A 9,593-nucleotide genomic window follows, 5' to 3' on the forward strand; every position below is an offset into this window, starting at 1 on the left:
TTTTTGCTGATTAAAAAATTCTCGTTTAAATTAGTAAATGAGAATTACAATATATATCTATATATTTTTATAATAAATTGGTTTTCGAAAAAATTTTTTAATCAAATTCATCTTTCAAAAATTTTAAATTAATCACATTGGTCTTTTTGTTATTTTCTTTGTTGACAGTGTCAAAATTTCTTAAAGTAGCACATTAAATGACAAAACAACACATACTTAAAAATTTTAATTGACTATTAACATTGTAAATTTATGAAATTAGATCAAATTAAAACCTAATTAAAAAGAGACCTTGAGTCATAAAAATCCCTACATTTGGAATATAAACTTATCATGTCTCACCATTGTCATGCTGACAGCTTGGTTGGAAATTACTCACTACAAGAAAAAGGTTTGTCGGCACACTTTTTTTTGCCATGCTTTTAAAGCGTAGCGAAAAGTAGTCGATAGTCACGTTTTTGCAAGGGTGGCCACTGATTTGTGATTTAGTCACGTTAAATCGGCACGCTTTTTTTATGGTAGCCACTGATTTGAAATTTGGCTACGCTTTTTTTGCGAGGAAAAACTAGCACGCCTGAAAAGCGTGGCTGGTTTGTCTTCCAATAGTCACCTTTTTAAAGCGTGCCCATATCCTGTGTTTATTTTGGCACCCTACAAAAGTGTGCCGATAGAGTTCCCTCCCCTAAAATTTAGTTTCCCACCCATTTTGTCCACACTTTACTTTTTTTTTTTCTAACTTTTCAGTTTTAACCCTAAAGTGATAACAATAGCATACTTTAACTTCGTTTCCGAATTCCCTTTTAACCTTAAAAGTGAAGCCACGCCGTCGCATGTTCATCAGTCTTCATCGCACACAGCCCTTCATCATTGCACAACCTTCATCTTCATCTTCATCAATGAGTGTTGCACATCCCTCAATGATCGTCGCACAGCCCTTCCTCTAACTCTCGCACCGGGCCCTCTCTCTGTCACCACCTAGCTGTTTCTCAACCCTCGGACCCAACCTTCGCACCATTAACCCAACCCTCTCAATCGTTTGCCCTCTCTCTGTCGCACCATCAATGCATCGGCACTGTTCTGTTCTGTTCTTGTTTTGATTTTAGGCTTTATTACACAAAATCAAGCTCGGGACTCCTGGTACTGATTACTCTATCGGTACACTTTAAAAGCATAACCAAAACAAACAATCTGAGACACTTTAGAAGCGTGGCGATATGTGAACTTTTCGGTACGCTTTTCAAGCATATAGCTATAGGTTAATACCTATGGTCACACTTTTAAGCGTGGCAAAAGATATAAGTGTGGCAAAAAAGAAAGCGTGCCGATAGATCCACAAAAGCGTGGCAATAGAGCAACCGGCACGCTTGCGGATGTGACCCTTTCAAAAGTATACCGATAGTTCAAAAAGTGTAGCAAAAAGCTATCGGTAGGCTTTTAAGCACTTTTCGACACACTTTAAAAGCGTGACAGAAAACTTATTTTCTTATAGTGACTGTAACAAGGTGACTGAAATTGTCTTTTAAGTAATTAATATTTTCACGTTCATAATTATATTCATGTGATTTTCATCAAGATGTATTTTTATAATGTTTTACATTTTTCTGTGAGGAGGTTGGAGTCCTGCACTATTTAGTCCTACTCTTCAGGATCAAAAACTTACTCGTCACTCATCAGTAATCTGGATAGAAAAATTCTTTTTGATGCGAGCTATTTTTACCACAGTATGATGCCAACAATTCATGTGATGGATGAGCAATGACTTGGTCCGTAATAATAAATAGGTGATAAGTATCTTATACTTTAATAAATTTTGTTTTGCCTGGATTTTGTTCTTTTTTACCTGAACAAAAGGTGTTAGTCAAGCTTGTATCAAGATCTTAATTCGTAGAATAGATATAACTTCTCTTGCAATTGCTCTTAGAATTTAGAGATCGTGCCCGATAGAAGTGTAAAAACAAACAAATAAATAAATAATTATATAAAACAAGAAATAAAAAAGAATAAGTGCAAACAATAAAGAATTAAAATTGCAAGACTTGTATAAAAATATACAGAAATTGACAAGAATTTGAATGAAAATAACAGAATTTAAATAACAGAAAGAAAATAACATAATTAAAATTACTGAAAGAGAAAATAGAATCTCCCAATACTTACATGGACTCGTGACTCATGTTTTTGTGCGTCAGTGTGACTAGAAATTTTTAGAGTGAGTGAGTGTGTGAATAAATGAAAACTCCATAGCTTATTGAAACTAATTCTATTTATAGAGAAAAAAAATCCTAAGTTAATTGACATAACCTTGAACTTCAAGTAAACATGTTCTTCAAGTATTCTTGGATTTCAAGCAAACTTGGACTTCAAGTAGTCTTGAACGTCAAGCAATTTTGGACCTCAAACAAACTTGGACCCCAAATAGTCTTGAACTTCAAGTAAACTTGGGCACCAAGTATAAGGTAACTTGACCATCAAGCCTAACACATTCTTATTTTCTTTAACCATGGTGTGCTTTGTAACACCCTAGTTAGCCTAAGCCTTACCTCGCATCGTAAAGCAAAGGTTAATCAAAGGTTATGACAGTTCTAAGCTTATACATATATTATATAGAAAGAATTAATAATATCTAGAAGCCCGATGAAGAATATAGCTCAGAAACAGGATTTAAAAAGCGCAAAACGTACTAGCGAAGCTACTAACTTAAAGCACAAGAAACAGATGTAATATAACAAAATATAGTAGTATAATATCATAAGAATCTAGCCATGGCTCGTGGAGTTTAAGCCAGCAAGTCATATACAAACCATATATGAAACCAGACAATAAAAATAGCTTATACAAGTTTTGTTCTCTCAAATACAAGCCTCTAGGCAAAACAAAATACAAAAGTGAGAGACATATTCAAAATAAATCAAAAGACTACAAAATATATCCGGATTCTTCGCTCCTGTCACCAACCAGACAACTCACTGAGGTGGGTTGCGATCTGCATCTAAAAAACACAACAGAAATATGGTATGAGAACCGGAGGTTCTCAGTATGATAACAGTGCCCAGTAATGTAGGATATAAGATCCCGGGACGCCAGAGGCAATCCTAGACTCCATATCCATCACAAGATTCAAACTTAAAGCGTCTAAAGCAAATAAGCATAATATGTAGAGCCTTAGCAAAACTTAAACCATAGCACAAAAAAGGGTAACCTATCCTAAGGAATTTCTAATCTAATCAAACACCGCTGTCCCACAGCCTTCACCAACTGACCCTCCATGCGATCCCATCGCCACCGCCTTCCGAACCTCTTCAATCCCAGTAGAAAGCACAAGTATATTCAATACAAGTAAAACACAAGTATAGGCATATATAGCAATTAATTCAAATAGCAATTAGACATGTTATACAGATAGGAAAACAATATCAAGTCGGCAAAGCATGCAAACAGATAGAAAATGCACATGATGAATGTCTGCCCTACTGGCTGTGATATCAAATTGTCGGTTCAACTGCCAACCCGACACATCTCCATGGAGATGTTGCCCTTCGGATTCATGGTGTAGGAACCCCCGAGATATAGTGCTCGGATCACTATCTAGGGTTTTGCGCCTGTACGCTCTGATGATCCGAAGGGATGTGAGCGGGATCTATTGCCACAGACCTCACATCTAAGCGCAAGCGGGATGAACCACCGCCCTTACGCCGCCGCCGCTACCTTGACAGGCGAGATCCAACCTCGGCCCCTGCCGGGCGCATAGTGTCTCATAATCTCAATGAAAAGTAGTGCAGTGGTTTTCAAAAATATTTTTAGTACAAGATGGATCCATCACTTCATTCAGAGTCCTCGACTCTTTTCAACCACTGTTCATTCACATTACAGTTCCGAACTCAACAGTTCCTTAATCCTCACCTCATTCATCAACCATTCATCACATAATATTGAACCACCTTCAGTGCGCCAGAAGCCTAGTCCTCCGTTTTCTAAATTTACAAATAATAGCGTCTAAAACCCTTAAATCTTTTCCCATATTTGAGTATCCAAAAATATGCCCAAAGGTCTAAAAGGGTGTTATAGGAGCTTACAACCTCGTCGGGAAGGTGAAATAGTTGAAAATAAATCAAAATTTGAGAAACAGGGCGTGTGCGTCCGCATAGGGGTGTGCGTGCGCACGCCCAGGAAAATTTTTAAAAGTGTGCGTACGCACAGGGGGTGTGCGTACGCACAGGTACCAAAACTTTCAAAATCTGTCCACTCGTACAACCTGTGCCAGCGCCCCAACAGACTGGCCTTCCCAACGTGTTCGTGCGCACAGGTCTGTGCGTACGCACAGGTTGCAATTTCCCATTGGTGTGCCCGCGCACAAGCTGTGCCAGCGATGCAAGCAGACTGCCTGCCTCTGCGTGTGTGGTTGCACAGGTTTGTGCGTGCTCACAGATCACAATTTTCGCAGAGTGTGCGTGCGCACATACCAGAAAACTCAGAATTCTGTAACTTTACAGAATTTCAAGTTTTCGACACCAACTTTGAATGATCATAACTCCCTCTACAAAATTCCAAATTTCACAAACTTTATATCAATTTAAAGGATTTTCAAAGATCTTTAATTCTAATGAAATCTCAACCAATTTTAAAAATCGAGGCAAAAGTTATGATCAGACAAAGTTCACCAAAAAACAGCTTTTACCCAAAATCACAATTTCCTCAAATCCTTTATAAGACACAACCAAACCAACCCAAACTATTCCAAACTCCAATTCTCATCAAAATCAACACTCTATGACATATTACATCAAATTACCACATTTTTCCTTCCTCTTTCCTCATTCACAACATCACATCAATATGTTACATACATCAAACCTTATTAACAATTTTTCAACTACATTTCCAATCAATCAACATCAATTTCACATTTATCAACACAATTCACTCCTCAACTCCACAAATCCTTCATCCTCATCATGACACTAGCAATTATCAATATCTAACTCAAAAATCATCATTTCATCATACATCATCAAACAATAACATCCAACAACTCATCAACCATTCAAATCCAACCTATCCTAAGGGTCACTAGCCTAAGTATCCATGAATATTATATACTACATAGAAAAAACCGAAACCATACCTTGGCCGATTTCCTATGAACCAAATGAGCTTTCAACCAAAATCCAACCACCAATGTAACTCCAACAAGCTCTAAACTCTTAATAATCAAGCTATATGCATATAAATCACCACAAAATCAACCTAGGGCTCAACATAAATCAAAAGTTCACAAGAGTTCAAAGCCTCTTACCTTTTTCAACAGATTTGGATGTCAAAACCCAAAGCTAAGCAAGGATTAGAGTGAACCTAAACACCAAGAATCACAAAAACTCACTTAATCAAAAGCCCTAGATACCGAAAATTTTGGAGAGAAGAAATGAGAGGATTTAGAATTTTCCTTACTAGTTCTTGGGTGGATTTTGTAGAGCTTTTCGCAAGGAATGCGTAGCCGCAAATGCTGCAACGATCGGAGCTCTCTAGCTTAAGATATGAGCTTGAGAAGATTGAGGTGAATAGTGTTCAATCTCTTCTCCCCTCCCTCTTTCAATTTCTGATGTGTGTGTGTTTATGAGGTTCGGGTTCATTAAATGAACCTTTATATATGTTGGGCTTGGGCCCAACTTGGATCCGGTTCAACCCGTTAGCGTTTTTAGCCCGTTTGGCCCAACTTTGGACCAAACCTTTAAAATTAACGCCCAATTTTCCATTTCTAATATTTTTCTAAGGTTTTTCATTGTTTCTAGTTTTTCTCGCGCAGCACCGGACAGATTTGAACTGGTTCAATTGCTGGTCTGCAGTTTTTCACGGTTTTTCGCAAAAAACACCTTTTCTGACTCGAAAAGACCCACTGAGTCCAAAAATGATGTTTAAAACCTCAAATTCGCACTCTAGCTTTTTAGAATCAAATTTGGGCAATATAACCACTTAATTAACCGGTTCGATTAATTACAGTTCTTATATGCTTCATGCATATATGATCTTCAACCTTAACTGTCAAATTTTTTTTTACATCGGCCATTTGTGCCAAATTTTTGGCACAACAAAATGACCCTCAAAGTTTTGGATGGCTCCAATTTTGATGAAGAAGTATTAAAAACTTTGAAATCACCTCTGAATTCAATCCAAAGTAGTAAAAGTAATCTTCGTCTTCTATATCAAGTTTCATAAGTGCATCTTTTATGTTGACTATTTGTCGACTATTTCTCTTTTTTTTTCTTTTGCAATATGTTTAAAGCACATAGTCACATTCATTTTTGACTATCTTTGTTGGGTCATAAAGTCTATCAAATTTTCACCAACCTTAAGATATGTAGGTCTTAATTTGAGCATGTTGGTGTCAAACTAAATTTTTTGATTCACCATTGCATTGACAACAAATTTCTCAAATTCAACAAAGTTCGATGTCAACTCGCAAGAATTTTTGCCATTTTTTGTATTTAGTATCTTGTTAGGCAACCTTAACTTGCTTTTAATAATTTCCTTCTTTGGGAATACATTTTCTTCGATAAAGTTAAGAGATTGACACAAAATGAGATTTGTCTTTTGTTTTGACTACAAACACATTATTTTCGACATTCAACTTAAAATACATCACACAACTAACAAAAGCTACTATTTTTTCTTCAAAAAAGTTCTCATCTTTTTGCTCTTTTTCTAAACCTTTCGATCTGTCGGACATTGTCTACCAATTGAGCAAGGTCAATAAATTGTTAGTTAACTAGCTTATTTTTTATCTTTTAGTCAAGCCCATGAATTAATATCTTGACAATTTCAGACTCTGGGATCAAATTATAGCACTTATTTCTCATATTTTTGAATCAAACAAAATAATCTTCCATCGCCTCTACTTTGAAATTTTTTTATTGAGAACAAATCAAAGAATATAATTTTTAGTTCTCTTCTAAAAAATTAATCATGAAAACTCTTCTCTAATTGTTCCCATGAATGGATCGACTTAAGCTGTAAATTTGAAAATCAAGTGAAAGCATTCACAGTCAAAGAAGAAGAAAAGTGTCTCATTTTTAGTTGCTCGTTGCTAGCTAGAACTCCAATTTCGACTGTGTAGCGAGCCACATACTCAACAATCGACTCACCACTTTCTTCTGAAAATTTAGTGAGTGATTTTGGGATTTTGACTCCTCTAGGAAGTTCTGCTTGTAATATATGATCAGAAAATGGAGATATAAAATATGGTTGGTGAATCAACTTTACACGTTGAAACCTACCCTTTTATCATATGCTCGACAGTTTGTGAAATATTTGCTCATCAGCTTGTGCAATGTCACATTGGGTAAGCTGATTTTGTCGAGCACCATTCACTACATTATTAGGGTTTTGTCCCCTATTAATATTATGGGTGCTTGACAACCTTCCAAGTGAGGTTGATGATCTCCTAGTGAATTTGGTGTCTTATAGTTATCCTAGACTGCTCCAGTAACTTCATTTATCTGCCTCGCTACTTGTTCAAACTTAATATTATTATTTTCTATCAATGAGTTTAAGACAGTTGTCATTTGCTGAGTCAACATGTTGATCAAATTATGATTACTTTATGCTATTTGCTATTTAAAATCTGCTAAAAAATCTACAGTATTAGGCAGAATTGCCTCTGACATTGGTAATTCTCTCGACTTTTCTGAGAACAATGAGCCTTTATGTTCTTCAATAGATGTTGAAGCCATAACGGAGGTCAAACAAGGCACTTCCATTTGTGTCGATGATTGAATTGGCAAATCAACTGAGCTGATGTTGTCCCTACATATGATTGCATTGACATTGACAAAATATCTTATTGAGGTGGTTGTGATATCATCGGTCCCAAATTGGAAGGATTGGCCATCATATATTGATATAAGTACGGGTTGTATCCTTGTACAAAATCTTGTGAATTTATTCTAACAATTGGGTTCGACTGAACATTAGTATATACCCCAGGAATAAGTAGATTAGCCAAAAATGGTAAGTATTGAGGTAATCCATACATAGGTCAAGTAGTCAGATTTATTTCGACTACATTAGAAGAAGTCACTAAAGTCATATTTGTGTTGTTCATATGCCTAATCGAACTTCTAGTAAAAGTCATAAGCACTTGTGTCGATTCAGTGACTTGAAGTTGTGGATATAGTACTATTTCTTCATAGTCGTGGTCTGACCCTTCTATTCAAGAGGACGAATGAGATCGATGATATAGAAATAGATGCGTTTAGACCGCTGGTATAAATTTATCACTTCACAAACGCATACACAACAACCACTTTAGGCAACCAATCTTACCCAAGGTCTCACTTAGCGTGCCAATTTGTTTCGCCTGAATTTTGCTTTTTTTGACCTCAACAGGAGGTATCAACCAAACTTGTATCAAAATCTCAATTCGAAAAGCAGATACAATTATTCTTACAGGTTACTTTTAGGATTTAGAGATCCTACCCAATAGAAGTGTAAAATCAAACAAATAAATAATTATATAAAGTAAGAAACAAGAAAGAACAAGTGCAAACAATAAAGAATTAAATATTACAAGACTTGTATTAAAATATGCAAAAATTGACAAGAGTTTAAATGAAAATAACTGAAAGAAAATAACATAATTGAAATGGCTGAAAGAGAAAATGGAGTCTCCCAATACTTACATGGACTCGTGACTCATGTTTTTGTACATCGGTGTGACTAAGAATTTTTAGAGTGAATGAGTGTGTGAATGAATGGAAACTCCCCTAACTTATTGAAACTAATCCTATTTATAGAAAAAAAATCATAAACTAATTGATATAACCTTGGACTTCAAGTAAACTTGCTTTTCGAGTAGTCTTAGACTTCAAGTAGTTTTGAATCTCAAGCAAATTTGGACTCTAAGTAGTTTTGAACCTCAAGTACCAAACATAAAGTAACTTGACCATCAAGCCTAATCCATTCTTATTTTCTTTAACTATGGTGTGTTTCATACATATATAATCTTTCACTTCAACTGTCAAATTTTTTTCGACATAATTTGACACAATAACTTTAAATTAAAAATTGTGCTCAAGTTTTAAAATGTAAAAACATATATATTTTAGGATTATATTTATGGTAGAGAATATTTTTCTTTTTTTTAAAAAAAAAATTATTTGTATATTAAAATTAATCAATATATATTTATGTATAAATATATATAGTTTAATTTAATTTTAATATATATTTTATAATAATAACTGATTTTAATGGCTAATTTTAATGTACACATAACATAATCGTATAAATAATCATAGTATTCTTTTGTACCAAAGTCAAATGTAAATTGCAACAAACAGAGACATTGAAAGTGATAAGAAATTTCTCATGATACAAGATAAATAGAATCACACCATAACGAGAATTGGGGGTACTTAGAATAATTACTGTAGTCTTTAGAGTTAAATCTATTCTCTTTCACATTATATATATTTTTGGAAGAATTTTAAGTGTATTAGATATATTAGTGTTTCAATAGTTTTAACTATTTTTTAATTATAAAAAATATATATTATATTAATTAAAATTAAATATTAAAATTATTAAAATATTGATATTTT

This window comes from Arachis ipaensis, chromosome B02 (genome assembly GCF_000816755.2).
Source record: "Arachis ipaensis cultivar K30076 chromosome B02, Araip1.1, whole genome shotgun sequence".
NCBI classification, from domain to species: domain Eukaryota; kingdom Viridiplantae; phylum Streptophyta; class Magnoliopsida; order Fabales; family Fabaceae; genus Arachis; species Arachis ipaensis.